Source organism: Prionailurus bengalensis, chromosome B4, assembly GCF_016509475.1.
Source record: "Prionailurus bengalensis isolate Pbe53 chromosome B4, Fcat_Pben_1.1_paternal_pri, whole genome shotgun sequence".
Lineage (NCBI taxonomy): Eukaryota > Metazoa > Chordata > Mammalia > Carnivora > Felidae > Prionailurus > Prionailurus bengalensis.
The window spans coordinates 7002287-7017558 of record NC_057358.1 but is presented as its reverse complement, the minus strand read 5'-3'; the positions used below and the strand labels follow the sequence as shown (position 1 = coordinate 7017558).

Genomic DNA, 15272 nt, shown 5'->3' with positions numbered 1-15272 from the left:
TGAAAGTAAAAGAATGGCTAAGAAAATCAAGGTTACATTCTTAAAAAATAGTAGATGTAAAATGCATAGAAAAAAGGAAAACACACAACATAGAAAAAAGGAAATGTTAAGCTAAAAAAGCAGAACACAAATAATGTTGAATAAACAGAGTAAAAGAAAATTGCATTAATTATTTTAACTAACCAAATATTCTCTTCGCCACTACAAAAGGGATGCGTGCGCTGAAAAGTAAGGAAAACTGTTACGTTAAATCACGCAAAGCGCTTTCATTTTGAAAGTGAGTATCCTCTGATGGGGCTTTGAAGATCAGGTTTAAAAACGAAAACATGGAAGGAAAGTAGATACTAAGGGATAATAATTTCACATTTTAAAAAAAGGAAATCTAGTTTCAGAAAAGATAACATAAGGCTTCTGCTAAATGATAAAAGGAATTCTTCTCTGGATACAAAAGTTTCCTTAAGGAAAATAAATATTAAATATGTTCATAGGTGACTGCTCCAACAAAGTTGCACGGAAGCGAAATTATTAACACCGTTGTTATTTTTCTTTCTAAAACAAGCCAGCAATGGTTTTAAGTTGTATGGTTTTTCTTAAGACTTTGAAAATGTTTTTTGGCATTTAATTGGATATTCATTAACACTAACAGAAAAGGAAATAGTGCCACCTACTGAACTTTCGCATTAAAAAAAAGAAATCAGTATTCTTTAGGCTGTGGAACTTGCGGTCCGCAGCAAGAATAAAATGGATGATAATTAAATATTGCCCAGTATATTTGAACATTACTTTTTACTACTAATACTTGATAAAAAATGAATTATAAGTTTAAATTCGTCTGATTGCCCGGATGAGAAATAATTAATGAGTGCTGATTGTGCACATGGCAGTGTATTAGCACAAACAGCAACAATTAAACAACACTATCACATAACATCACAGTGCTCATGACAAAAAAAAAAAAAAAAAAAAAAGAGGGAAATTACTGCTGTAAGATTAGACGCAAATAACTACAGTCAAATATCTAAAATGAGATTCTCGAATACGTCTAAGGGTTAGAAAACGTTGATTCGAAGTTACTATAAACGTAGATCCGTACAACTAAAGTGTTACCGCTAAAAACCAATGCAAGAGACACACAGAAGTGTGAAAGATCACGGCAGAGACCTGGCCCATACACGCTGCATCTCCGCAGGTGTCATTCTCTTCCCCCTCAAAGCTAATGATGAAATGTCCAGTTATGCTACCGCCTTCAGGGTCAGTGACTCCACGCCAGCCGGAACAAGCTCGCCCTGCAGCAGAACGTAGGGAAGCCCCCCTGGCAGAGGGGAGCCGCGCCTGCTCTCTGCCACAGCACTCCACACGCCCGGCCGGGATTCCCACGCTACACAGAACGAGGGTGGACGCCGTCACAAATGTGACTGCACTACAAGTGCTTTCTGTTTCTGGATATAACGGCGTGACCACCATTTTGCTTGGCGCTGAGATCTTCAGGAAAGCGGGTTCGAAGATCCTATTGAAGACCTACCATAGGAGGTAACCTTTTTCTCGTTCATTTGTAACAATCCAAAGTTGGGTACTATTCCCATTTTATAAATGTGGCAACCAGGAGAGAGGAAAAAGTGAGTAGGCAAGCTCCATTTGGAAGTAAAAAAAGAAAAAAAGAATGGCTTCAAATTGTCATACTTCAATGAAATTCCAAGTTATGAATTTTCGGAAGTCAAATATCCTGTGACTAAAGTGAACATCAGGCACCACTGTACAAATGTATCTAACTTCAAGTCCCGAATAATAAACAAAAACTTAATGTTTAATCTTTTAATCAAAAAAACTAATGTTAAGTGTTTTCCAGCAATTTCTGTTCTAAGAACGCAAAGAACATTAATTCAGTATCCTACAAACACAGACAGGGTCATGGTTAAAAATACTCCCTGCATCTGACGTCAATGAAGGGGGAGCCTTTGTACCCCTAGTATGGTGCCTTACTTATGGTGGGAACTCCATAAGTAAACTAGAAATAATAACAGTAAGAAAGTAAATCTAGCCTTTTTTAAAGGAGGTGTATGCACAGCCCTTAACAAGCAACAAAGCATGCCGTGTCTCAGGTTCATGACAGATTATACAGTTTGAACTCTACCCTATCCCTCTTTTTCAAAAATACATGGTTATGTTCGGCCATTGCCGGAGGGATAGGAGATCCATTCTAAATTTTAACTCCTGATCAGGCCCTTCTGTTTAAGACCCGGATATCTGGACTTCCTACCCAGGCTCCCAAGCTTGAAGCCTTGGCTCCTCTCTCTATCATATTCTCCACAGTCTATCACCAAATCCCATCCATCCAAGAGCTCTGGAACCTGCCCCTGCCTCTGCACCTCATGTTCACCAGCCAGAATTCAAGCCCCATCATATTTCCCTTGGATGATTACAACGAGCTCATCAACAACACTCTTTTCCCACAGCCTCCTCTCTCGAGTCTACACTTCTCACCAGAATTTACTGCTCGAAATTGTCCCAGCTTGTCCCAGCTACTGAAAAATATCCATCGATTCCCTCATTCCTTATAGAATACTGGGTAGATATACCATATTATAATTTAAAATCCTACGTAGGGGCGGCTGGGTGGCTCAGTCAGTTGGGCATCTCACTTGGGCTCCGATCATGATCTCATGGTTCGTGAGTTTGAGCCCCGCGTTGGGCTCTGTGCTGACAGCTTGGAGTCTGGAGCCTGCTTCAGATTCTCTCTCTCTCTCTCTCTCTCTCTCTCTCTCTCTCTGCCCCTCCTCTGCTCACACTCTGTCTCTGTCTCAAAAATAAACATTAAAAAAATTAAAAATAAAATAAAAAATAAAATCCTACGTAAATATTAGCCCAATCTTTCCTCCTCCACATAGATTGGAAGCTCTAGGAAGGAAAAGAAGGCCCTTTCTTTTTCATTCACCTCTGTATCTCCAGAAATAAGCAACACGCCTGACATACAGGAGACTGTCCACAACTGCATGAATGAATAAAAAAGTGATTTTGATTCCCCTTTAGTACCAGTGACACAAGATCAGTATATAAGCACTGTAAATGAAGGAAATAGCTTTATTTCACTTTAACAGAAATAGGAAAGCTCTGGGGTGCCTGGGTGGCTCAGTCGGTTAAGCATCAGACTCTTGGTTTCAGCTCAGGTCATGATCTTGGGGCTTTGTGAGTTCGAGCCCTGCATTGGACTCTGGGCTGACAGTGCAGAGCCTGCTTGGGATTCTCTCTCTCTCCCTCGCTCTCTGCCCCTCCCCGACTTGTGCTGTCTCTGTCTCTGTCAAAACAAATAAACTTAAAAAAATTAAAAAAAAAAAAAAAGAAATAGGAAAGGTTTATGTACTTAGAGCAGGTAATTAGTTAAATAAAATGCAATTACTGCACTGTCCTGAGAAGATTCAAATTCAGGAGGGCAAGACAGAATAAATCCTAACTTGTAACTAAAGCACTAACTTTAGGGTCTCACGCCAAGTCAGCCACGGAACATCTATAACCCTGTGCCTGACGACCTCCTTTCCTTAACACACACACATACACACACCTGTTAATGGGGGAAATTTTCCAAAAAAGGTAACTATGGATAAGAGAGATGTTAAACTTCCGGAAATTTTAAAATCTAGGGGAAAAAAAAAAAACCCGCAAAATCTTTTTTGTTGTTGTTGTTCTGGTTGCCTGCAAGGGGAAAATAGGAAGCAAATGTTAAAATACTTAATGTTTCTAAGACATCTTATATGATTATTTTGTTGATTTAGAAACATAAAAACTATTTTACTGTAATATTGGAAATGTGTTCTTATTTTTACAAATCCAGACAGTTTACAGAAAAAAAAAAAAAGCTGAACAAGGGAAGAAAAATTTGACCATGTCCACTATAAATTATAGTCTATCATATCTGGGTATGATGGTACTTTTATTCTTTCTTGAAACGTAAACATGTCTATCTGAGGGATAATTTTACCGGTATGAGTCCACAGCCAGAAATACCCATTATCTTTAAAAACCTACTTTAACCCGGGGCACCCTGGTGGCTCAGTCAGTTAAGCCTCCGACTTCAGCTCAGGTCATGATCTCATGGCTCCTGAGTTCGAGCCCCGCGTCGGGCTCTATGCTGACAGCTCAGAGCCTGGAGCCTGCTTCAGATTCTGCGTCTCCCTCTTTCTCTGACCCTCCCTGCTCATACTCTGTCTCTGTCTCTCTCTCTCAAAAATAAACATTAAAAATTTTTTTAAAAAACCTACTTTAATCTTTATGCTGCAGATAAAAACCATTCCTAAGGGTAACAATAATAAGCAGGAAAAGTACCATGAATAAAAAAATCAAATAAGATATCAAAACATGACTTTTTCTCAAGTAACCAGACTCCAGAGATCAATTTGAAAGGAAAAGAGAAAAAGTTGAAGAGTCACAAGACAAACGTTTCTGTTTTTATACCTATGTTCCGAGAACAATACCAGGGTAACAGATGACGCTGAGACTAAGAAACCTGGGATGTGACTGTCATTTCTGCTACTTAACAGCTGGGTTACTTTGGACAAGCTACGTCTTGACACAGCTTCCCCATCATCCTGAAGAAGCTTCCCGAAAGACGGCAGTAACTTTGTCCGCGTCCTGAATTTACCTCTCAGGCCTCGTCATAGGACTTGAGGTTCACGCGATAAAAGGCGGAATGCAGAATGAGTGTAGGATTTAAAGAGGAAGCAAGACCGGTGGTAAGTTCTCGAGACCAGTAAAACCAATAACACACGAAGCGTGAGGTGGAGATACACGTTACACGGACACCACAGGAGCGTGGCGAGGGAGGGGAGCTCGGAACCAGCCTGAGTAAAGATACGCAGGCCCACAGCTCCTTTGGGGAAATAAAAGCAAGTTTGTGATCCTGGAGATGAAAGCCTGAAGCTATCGGGGGCAAGAAACCACCATGCAAACCGGACAGAAGTCTGATTTCAGAGGCCTTACCTAGGTTTTCACCAAGAGACCTGTGATTTGAACGTCATGGGGAAGTCACCAAGTGTCAGCCCTTGACAACACTTCAGACGCAACCCGCTGGCTCAGCTGCTGTAGAACCAAGGAGAACGAGCAACACAGTGCACCCAGTTAATGGCCCTGGACACACAGGATAAACCTGGCCCAGACCCCTGCCCTCCAGCCCTGCCAGGTGGCAGGGGAAAACAGCTGAGTGTTAAGGGAAGGGCCGTGGCCTACTCGAGGAGGACTCAGACGTGAGGCTGGACTTCGGGGCCAGAAGAAACTCCGCAAGCCCGTCCGCTAAGAAAACCGGCTTGACGATGGTACCTCTCCACTTAGGAGTGTCCGACCCAAGCAGAGATTTCCAGGAACCACAGAAAGAAAGGCCAGGAGCGGGCAGGAAGGGACATCTTATCCATCCACCTTCAATCCCAGTTCTCGTGTAGGACTCGACCCGCGGGCGGTGCCCAGAAGGACGGCACTGAACAAAGTCAGCTAAATCCTAATCGAGCTCTGCTCCCCATCCACGGCGTACCTTGAGGCGATGTAACTTAACGCACCCCTTTTTTGGGCTTTAATTTCTCCTCTGTAAAGTGGGAATGAAACTAGCATCTGCCGTCAGGGGCCGTTTCAAGAAGAAATGAGATGATGCTTACGAATACATCACGGGATATCTAAGATAAATCATCTGAAGGCTGCCTTTATTTTTCTATTTTCAACTAAACCCAAATATTAGTATTTTGGCATCTGAAAAACAGTACAAATGTCCTCATTAACTTTCTTCTATTCATTAAGTGATCCAAACTGTGAGAGAATAAACATCTTTCTCTACATGATTAAAATTTTTTTTAATGTTTATTTTTTTTATTTTTGAGACACAGGGAGACAGAGCACGAGTGGGGGAGGGTCAGAGAGAGAGGAAGACACAGGATCTGAAGCAGGATCCAGGCTCTGGGCTCTCAGCACAGAGCCCGATGCGGGGCTCGAACCCACGAACGGTGAGATCATGACCTGAGCCGAAGTCAGACGCATAACTGACTGAGCCACCCAGGCGCCCCCTCTACACCATTAAAGCTATTTTCACTTCGGATGCAATAAGCCATGGCTCCCCCATCAACATGACTGGTTCTCCTTGAGAAAAAGGGTTGTTCTCTGTGACCGTAAGAGGCAGGAAGCTGACAAAGTGTTTTATGCCGTGGAATAAACTTACTTCTTGTTGAACAGTTTGTTGTGGAAGATAAGGCCAGTTCAGACAAAAGATAAAGGTTTAAACAAAGGAATAAAATTAGCAGGACTGGTTATGGGAAATGAAGAAACAGAATGAGGGAAGGGGTCAAAGACACATTTCGAGCTTGAGTGACGAGGTGTTAGATGTGCCACCAACAGAGAGCATACAAGCGTGGGGGCACCTGGCTGGCTCAGTCGGTTGAGCGTCCCACAGGCTCAGGTGGTGATCTCACGGTTTGCGAGTTTGAGCCCCATGTCGGGCTCGCCGCTGTCAGCGCAGAGCCCGCTTCGGATCCTCTGGCCCCCCAGCCCTCCCTGCCCCTCCCCCACTCGCGCTCTCAAAAATAAACATTTTTAAAAAATAAAGAGTACACGTGTAGTAAGAGTGACATAACGTGTGCAGCCTTTGGCATAGCGATCTGAGGTGCCCGTGGGAAACGTGGAAACGGCCACCTGACAGCTGGAGTCGGAAAGGTGTAGAGTCTGACAGGTGTAGAGTCTGAAAGGTGAAGAGTCTGACAGGTGTAGTAGGGTGCGAGTTTGGGGAGTCATCGTACACAGCTGGTTGTCAAAACCATGAAAGTAGATTAGATCACACACTGAAACCATATAAAGTGAGAAAAGCAATAGGTCAAGAATAAAATTTTAGGAGCACCAACATCTTAGAGGTAGGGGAGCAACATTAGATGAGCCCATGAAAGGCACAGAGACTGAATGTGCCCAGAAGCTGCGATGGGTGTGACTGCTTCCAGGATGGGGACAGGCAGGGGGCGGGGGACAGGAGCCCAGACAAGATCTGCAGAGGCTGCCGGAGGCTGGGCCCAGAGGTTTCAAATCCACCCCTTCACTGCTCCGTCCAGGACAGAGCCTGCGAGAAGAAACCTGCTAGGACCACACCACGACTGAGCAGAAAAGGAAGACTGGCATCACGGAAAAGAGAAGATCCAAATCAGAGCAGTTAAGAAAATCGCAAGTCTCAGAAAGCAAGCTGCCTTTTCTGAGCACTTACACCCAACACCGGAAGAGGGAGCACTGGGGACTTCCTTCCCAACATTCAGAAAAACTACATTCACACACCCCATTTCTATAAGAAAAAGGAGATTAAATCACCAAAACAACATCCCTACAGACGACGAAAGTTCACGAGAAACATCCTCAAAAACCAGATGAAAACACTTATCGTACTATTTTTAAATGGTCTAAAAGACACGAAAGAACATAAATCAAAATTAGAAAAACTAAGAAATGAGGTGACGGAATTCAAGAAAGTAGCTGTGTGGTCTGACAGTGTGTATATGGTGCAATCGTAGGACTGCATGAGCAAAACAAACAGACAAACCCAAATTGGAACCTGTTTCGGTCATCATGAAGGACAGTGTTAGTGTCACCGCCATACGTGTCATCTAGGATACGGGAGAGGAATACTTTGGAATGTTCTGATTATATCCTCTTGTTTCTCCCTGGGAACCAGAGTACTAGTTATGGACAAGAGCATCTACTGACCTGACAGTAAAACACCCCATTGGCCTGAATCTGAGTTGCAAATATCTGCACGAACTCATGAGGCTCCCTACCTGTTCTCCGTCTATCCACATACACCGATACATACATTTTTGAGTATACGTATTTACCTACTGCCTAGAAACAATGACCAGTAGTAACAAGTACTCCTTGTACCCAGATTATGGACTTGAAATACCATTTCTCCCTGGAAAATGATTGCAACTGTGGGACAAGAACATACAAGCTAAGCCGAAAACACTGTGATACGCGAGGCTGCAAGGACGCTACGGAAGGCTACTAGCGTCACGTGAGAAGGATTCAGAAGCCAGAATGAAGAAGCCGCCGCTGGCCAAAGATGGGACAATCGAGCTGCAATACGGGAAGTCTTGGAAAGGAAGAAACCTACCAGGTATGTTTAAAACTGTGAGTTCATAATGATATTTTAAAAAAATAACTAATCGGTCCTCTATGGATGATAAAGGGACCAACTCATTGTCTTGAGAACTGGGTATACAAAATGAAAGAGCATTTCACCTTCAAGCATTTACCTTCCTTTCCCTGGATGAGCTGTACCACCAAGTAACTAAACAGTGAAGGAGGGAAAGGCTTCCCCCATGACATTATTCTACCGAGAGAATGAAATAAAAACGAAGTGATAGCATATCGCTACCTTGCAACTCCTAAGGGATTAATGCTCGCACCGGGCATCAGGCATCAACCGACGCTGCTAACATCGAGCAAGTGAAAACGAGGCGTTATCGGCCTCCTGGCGAAGGAGCACAACAGTCCATGTATCTTGCCCAAAGTATTGAACCGGGGTCTGATTAATCCTCAGATTCTCGCTGCCAGTGCGCAAAAACACGCTGAACTGCGCTATGAGCACACGATCAGCAAAATCCACTGTGGGAAATCGCTCTGGTCAAATGACCCAGATTCCTCAACAAGTAAATGAAACGGTAAGAAAAAGAAAGGGATTTGGCAGGGGCAAGGGTTGGGGGACCTGAAAGATGCAAAGAGACTGAAAAGGCACGTAACATTTTAGGAGGAGGGTGAAGCAATTAACCTAAAGGACCTAGGGACACACATTTCACGGATAAAACTAAAGACAAGCAGGAAGTAATGCCTACAAGGGGTAGCCCAGTGGTCACTTCTGGGGGACGGACGAGGGACTGTGACTGCAGTTGGGCCCACGGGGTTGGGAGGAGCTTGTGGGGTAGCTGGCAGGGTTTCATGTCTTGAACTGGGACATGATTTATTTATTTATTTATTTATTTATTATTATTTTTTTTAACGTTTATTTATTTTTAAAAAAAAAATTTTTTTTTTCAACGTTTATTTATTTTTGGGACAGAGAGAGACAGAGCATGAACGGGGGAGGGGCAGAGAGAGAGGGAGACACAGAATCGGAAACAGGCTCCAGGCTCTGAGCCATCAGCCCAGAGCCCGACGCGGGGCTCAAACTCACGGACCGTGAGATCGTGACCTGGCTGAAGTCGGACGCTTAACCGACTGCGCCACCCAGGCGCCCCACGTTTATTTATTTTTGAGACAGTGAGAGACAGAGTGTGAACAGGGGAGGGGCAGAGAGAGAGGGAGACACAGAATCTGAAACAGGCTCCAGGCTCTGAGCCATCAGCACAGAGCCCGACGAGGGGCTCAAACTCACGGACCGTGAGATCATGACCTGAGCCGAAGTCAGACGCTTAACCGACCAAGCCACCCAGGCGCCCTGAACTGGGACATGATTTAAAAGGTATTTGCCTTACAATAATTCATGAAGCTACCTCTCCTCCCAAAAAAGAGCAGGTAGGACAAACAATTTCATTTAGGTCAGGCATTTAGGTAGTAATTGGTGATCTCAGTGAAGGCTGTTTCAAGAAAGGGATGGGAGCAGAAGTCAGACTCCAGCAGCTTGAGAAATAAATGGTAGGTGTCAGACGCAGAATTTTGACTTAAGGAGTCACAACGTCTCACGTGAAAAGATCTAGAAGGATTCATGCTTGTTAAACAAGATTACTCTTGGGAAACGGGAGTATAAGGGAACTGAGCAGGACCTTTTATTATAAACTTAATACACTTGGTTGGAGTGCCTGGGTGCCTCGGTTGGTTGAGCGCCTGACTCTTGATTTTGGCTCAGGTCACGATCTCACGGTTTATGGGTTTGGGCCCCGAGTCGGGCTCTGTGCTGGAGGAGCAGAGCCTGCTTAGGATTCTTTCTCTCCCCCCCACCCCCCACCTCTGTTCCACCCCTGCAAGAATGCTCTCTCTCGCTCTCTCTCTCTCTCTCAAAATAAATAAATAAATAAATAAATAAACAAACATTTTTTAAAAAACCCTTTAATATACTTGGGCAATAGTTAATTTTTCAACACATTTGTTACTTTTGTTAATTATTTTAAACTTGTAAACGTTATTTTTTAAAAGGACTTCATACTAAAACCAGGCACCTCTGGGGAAGAAGAGACACATCAAAAGGGCTCCAAATAATTTCTGCGGAAGAGTTTCATGGATGGAGATACTCCACCTTCAGGGAGGGGCATATAACTCCCAACTCCTTATGTGTGGGCTGCACAGGGCAACTTCTTGCCAAAGAGGACAGCATGGGGTGGGGAGTAACTTCAAGGGGAGAAACTGCACAGACACTACCTCGGCCAGGTGATCAAGGTCAACGCTGACACTGATAAATCATGTCCACAGTGATACAGTGTAATGACAATGGAGTCTTCCTCTCCAAAACTAGTAACCCAGTCTGATCATGAGAAACACCTCGAATTCCAATAAAGGGGCATCCTATAATATATCTGACTGGTACTCCTCGAAACGGTCAGGGTCATCGAAAACAGGGAAAGTCTAAGAAAGTCACAGCCAACAAGAGCCAACAAGACATGACAATAAAATAATGGGTATCCCGGATGGGGGCCCTGGCACATAAAAAGGACGTTAGGTAAAAACTAAAGATAATGGATTTTAGTTAAGAATAATGTATCAATACTGGCTCATTGATTATAACAAATGTAGCACACTAACGTAAGAATAATAACAGGGGAGGGGCGCCTGGGTGGTCGCTTAAGTGTCCGACTCTCGATTTTGGCTCAGGTCATGATCTCACAGTTCACGGGATCAAGCCCTGCACTGGGCTCTGTGCTGACAGCGTGGAGCCTGCTTGGGACTCTCTCTCCCTCCCCCTCCCCCACTCGCGTGTGCACACACATGCACACACACCCCCCAGTCAAAATAAATAAATAAATAAACATTAAAAAATAACAGGGGAAACTGGGTATAGGATATAAGGGAACTCTGTCCGTATCTTCTCAATTTTTAGGTAAATGTAAGACTATTCTAAAGAATAAAGTTGGGGTGCCTGGGTGGCTCAGTCGGTTAAGCGTCCGACTTCGGCTCAGGTCATGATCTCATGGTCCCTGAGTTCGAGCCCCGCGTCGGGCTCTGTGCTGACAGCTCAGAGCCTGGAGCCTGCTTCGGATTCTGTGTCTCCCTCTCTCTCTGACCCTCCCCTGTTCATGCTCTGTCTCTCTCTGTCTCAAAAATAAATAAAAAACATTAAAAAAAAAAAAAAAAAGAATAAAGTCGACTTAGAAATTTTTAAAAATAGAAACCCTAAAAGCGGCAACGGTATAGTATCTTTACCAAGTTTAAGTTCAGATGGATACGTTTCTTGCCATAAGCAAAGCCCAGTAAATTGTTTCCATTTCTCCTGTCGTCACACAGGTATGAGGAATCCATCAACAGACCACCTAGAAGACTCTCACAGACCAGCTGATCTAGTCACCGCACTCAGAACCCAACAACGACTCCGGCAGAAGATGCTATTTTCAGACGCTGCTCAGCACACCAGAACAGGGAGCAAAAAGTACGTTACTCATGTGAATCTGCAAATGTGTATGGCAAGCGGAGGAGAGAATGTTCTTGGATAAAACACAGGTACCGGCCATCAGAACTGTAACAGTCCAAGCGCAGTGTGCATTTAAAAAACATTTTCAAAGCGGTCTCATTTCTAAACATCGAACTGGATACAGCAGGCAAAAACTCCCTCCGTATCATCTCCTCCTGCATCATCTCCGTGCCACGGTCCACTCGCTCCTCAGCCAGGCATCCACCCCGGCCTAGCTCTCAGGTGTGCATTCCCTCGGCCCCTAAGCCCATGGTGAACACTATTCTAGATTTATCCTGATTGCAGACTCACTTCACAAATGTGGATCGGATTTCACCTGCAAACTGCTTAAGAGTCAGGAAGGTGAAATGGGAAGAGAGCTCACGCTGCTGCGTCTGTGTCTCATGTCCGATTCTATACAAATGACTCACAGAACCTGTCACTTAATCCTCACGAGCGTCCACGAGGTAGATATTCCTAAGCCTATTTTACAGATGATGAACGGAAAGTTCCGAAAGGCACGGCGACCTGGTAAGACGATAAACTCAATGAGCAGCTGGGTGGCTCCCCGGGGCCCACGATGTCCGTACCGGCACCTGTCCCTACCCCTCGCCAGAGCACCCCCGCCGCGGCAGGGTGGTGCTTCTCCGCCACGAGCCAAGTCGAAGGGTCAGTAAGTGGGTCGTCTCCTGACAGTACTTTGCTAATGATATTTTACGACCAAAGTCTGGCCCTGTCTGTGGCTCTCAAGGAAAACAAACAACCTGGTGAACAAGCATTATCATCCCAGGTGTGATAATAACGATCCCACCCTCTGCACCGCGAACCAGAATACTAGGGGCTTTCTAACAGGCTGTACCCGTGGGGAAAAGAAAGATTTCAGATTGTAAATGATTTATTAAATTGACTTGGGAGGCTATATTAAAAAATGGTAACTCTAGGACTGCATTTTATACCCCTTCCCTGAACAGGAGGAAAAGGTTTGATAAGCATCTTATGGTCCTGCCTGTCACTTATTGCAACCTTACGAACCATATGCATACCTTATGAATCAGCAGTATTTCTGCTCCTTGGAGAGTGTGTAATTGTTGTCAGCTGAAAAGGGAGTGTTCAAGGCTTATGCTATTTCTTCTTAAAATGTTTATAATTTCTTTTGCCTAAAACTTCAAATGAAGTAAGATTCTCTTCTTGCTTCAAATGATCCAGAAGAGAAACTCAAAAATTTACTGCAGTAATTTCAGATCGAAGTCAGTATCTAAAATCCCTAACCACGAATCTCCTTGTGTATCCTTTGCATGCTATGAAAATAAAACAAGTGGGACTAAGTACTTAAGAGTTGACTGTTATCAAAGTTCTGAGCTTAATTTTCAGTAGTGAGCTTGATAGGACTTATTACATTATTAAAAATGACTCAGTAACTCTCTAAGTGAATAAACGCAGGTTCTGCACAGACCAACGAAGAGCCTGAATCATGGATTAAGATAAATCAAACGTCCATCTGAGTCCACATTCTGTAAAAGGCCAGAAGAAACATTAAGCGATTTATTAAATAGGAGGTATAAGAGGAGACAGAAAGATACGTAAACCACAAAATGGATTTAGAAAGCTCCAAAAGGCACAGAGAAAATGGACGAGAATGTTTTAAACAGAGAAGATAGTAGCTCCTGTTCAGAAACAGGCCAGCTGAGCGTGCACGAAGTCCTGGCTGGCCAACCTTACCACGGATCCCCTGGTATGAAATCCATGATCACCCATCGTCCAGACAATCGCTAAGTACCAGCTACTTAGGCCAGCGCCGCTCCGTTAGTCTCCTCCTGTGTGACACGTTAACTTCTCTCCCAGCGCTGGATTACTGTTCATGTTTTCTGAGCACAATTCCAAAGTCTGTACTTTGTGTACTTCTAAGTGGCCTTTCCGCTAAAAAATTTCGGAGCCACTCAAAGATGACTCTTAAAGCACAAGAGGGCACATCATGGACTAACAGCGCTGCTTTCACGAAGATGTCTAGGATGCTTAATCAATCACAATGAGTGACAACAGCAAAGAAGGAAATTCCAGGCCTCCTTGATATTCACATCTGGAAGTGAAAATGGAACCCTCTGCAATCCAGCTACTAACCGGGCCTCTGCCCAAGAAACCCTCTTTTGATAACGTTGATACTGAAATGCATTTGTTATATTTTTAAAATAAACAAATATATGCTTAGAGAAGTTGTAACAAAGACAGGCTTCTGAGATCAAAGACGCTGCCATAGGGAATGAGGGGTTTACAAGGACAGACTTTCCACGGGGGTTATAAAGAGTAAGATTCAAATACAAATAAATTCAAAGGTGAGGAGGAGACAGAATCTTAAACAGTTACTGAGGGAAGCTGGGATGACTGAGATGCATGTGTACATTTCTAAGTTCAAGATTTAACTCAGTTCGAGAACATGTATGGAAGGCACGCTTTGTGTGATACTGATTCCGGTGAAACTGATTCCTGCTTTCAGTGGGTATTAAATCCCCAAGACCATGTGGTGGAGACGTACTAAGCTGACAAGCAAAGTCAACTTCCCAAGCAACTCTTATCAGAAAACTATGACACCTCCCAGGGCACCTGGCTGGCTCAGTCGGTTAAGTGTCTAATTCTTGATTTTGGCTCAGGTCACGAGCTCATGGTTTGTGGGTTCGAGCCCGGGGAGGGGCTCTGTGGACAGAGCTGTCCGCTGTCTGAGGACAGCGAGGAGGCTGCTTGGGATTCTCTCTCTTCCCCTCTCTCTCTCCCCCTCCCCTGCTCGTGCTCTTTCTCTCCCTCTGGAAATAAACAAAAACTCTGAAAGAAAGAGACAGAAAGAGAGAAAGAGAGACAGAAAGAAAAGGAGAAAGAAAGAAAAGTATGATACCTCCCTATCCAAATTTTCACACGGCCGCAGCTAGCAGCAAGCACAGATATGCTGCTTCATTCTCCACGCATTTAATTACGGCACCCGCGCTCGTCGGTAGGGCCGCCGCACCCAAGATCCAGAGTATGTGATGATGACATACCAGCCCACGATAAATCTCTACAGTGGAGGGCCAGTTTTTGCCCAGTTCTTCAAATGAGGCAACACTGACACACAGATTGTCAAACAGTTTAAAGCTAGCCCTGAAACAAATGGGGAACACTCCAGAATGCCATTGACGTGGAATAGGAGATTACGAGAAGTGAACTGTAAGAAAGTGGAACCTTAGGGCATTGCTGGTGGCAGGTAAAGTGGTATAAATGTAAGGGTAAAAAGGGAATGAACTGCAACTTTTCCATTTTTACAAGAAACAGTATTGCGTATCGATCGACCTGCACGAGACCACGAACTACTTACGTATCTCTTCAGAACCTCAGTGAGCCTACACGATCAACATGTAAAACCACGCAGGGGAGAAGGGGCTCTGCGATGATCAACTAGTCTGCCTCATTAGCTGTTACGCTTTTTAATCAAAAATTTCATACAGCCAAACAACACACACCTCTACTCATCGTTTAAAAATGGAGCTGACGCTGCGTAACACTAGTGAATATGCACTCACTTCACTGTTCCCAGTATCATCCAACTCACATTTACGAAAATGAGGCGAGGAAAAGAACCGCCCCAATTTTCCTTTCTGTTGCAGAGGTTTTCTGACTTATTTAATACCCCGTTCCCATACAATGCATC

At 44.1% G+C, this 15272-nt stretch overlaps 1 protein-coding gene across 1 annotated transcript in view; it reads right to left on the bottom strand.

The window, feature by feature from the left end:
- Nucleotides 1–15272, bottom strand: part of TAF3 (TATA-box binding protein associated factor 3) — a 181697-nt gene that overhangs the window by 160632 nt on the left and 5793 nt on the right. The window lies entirely within an intron of this gene.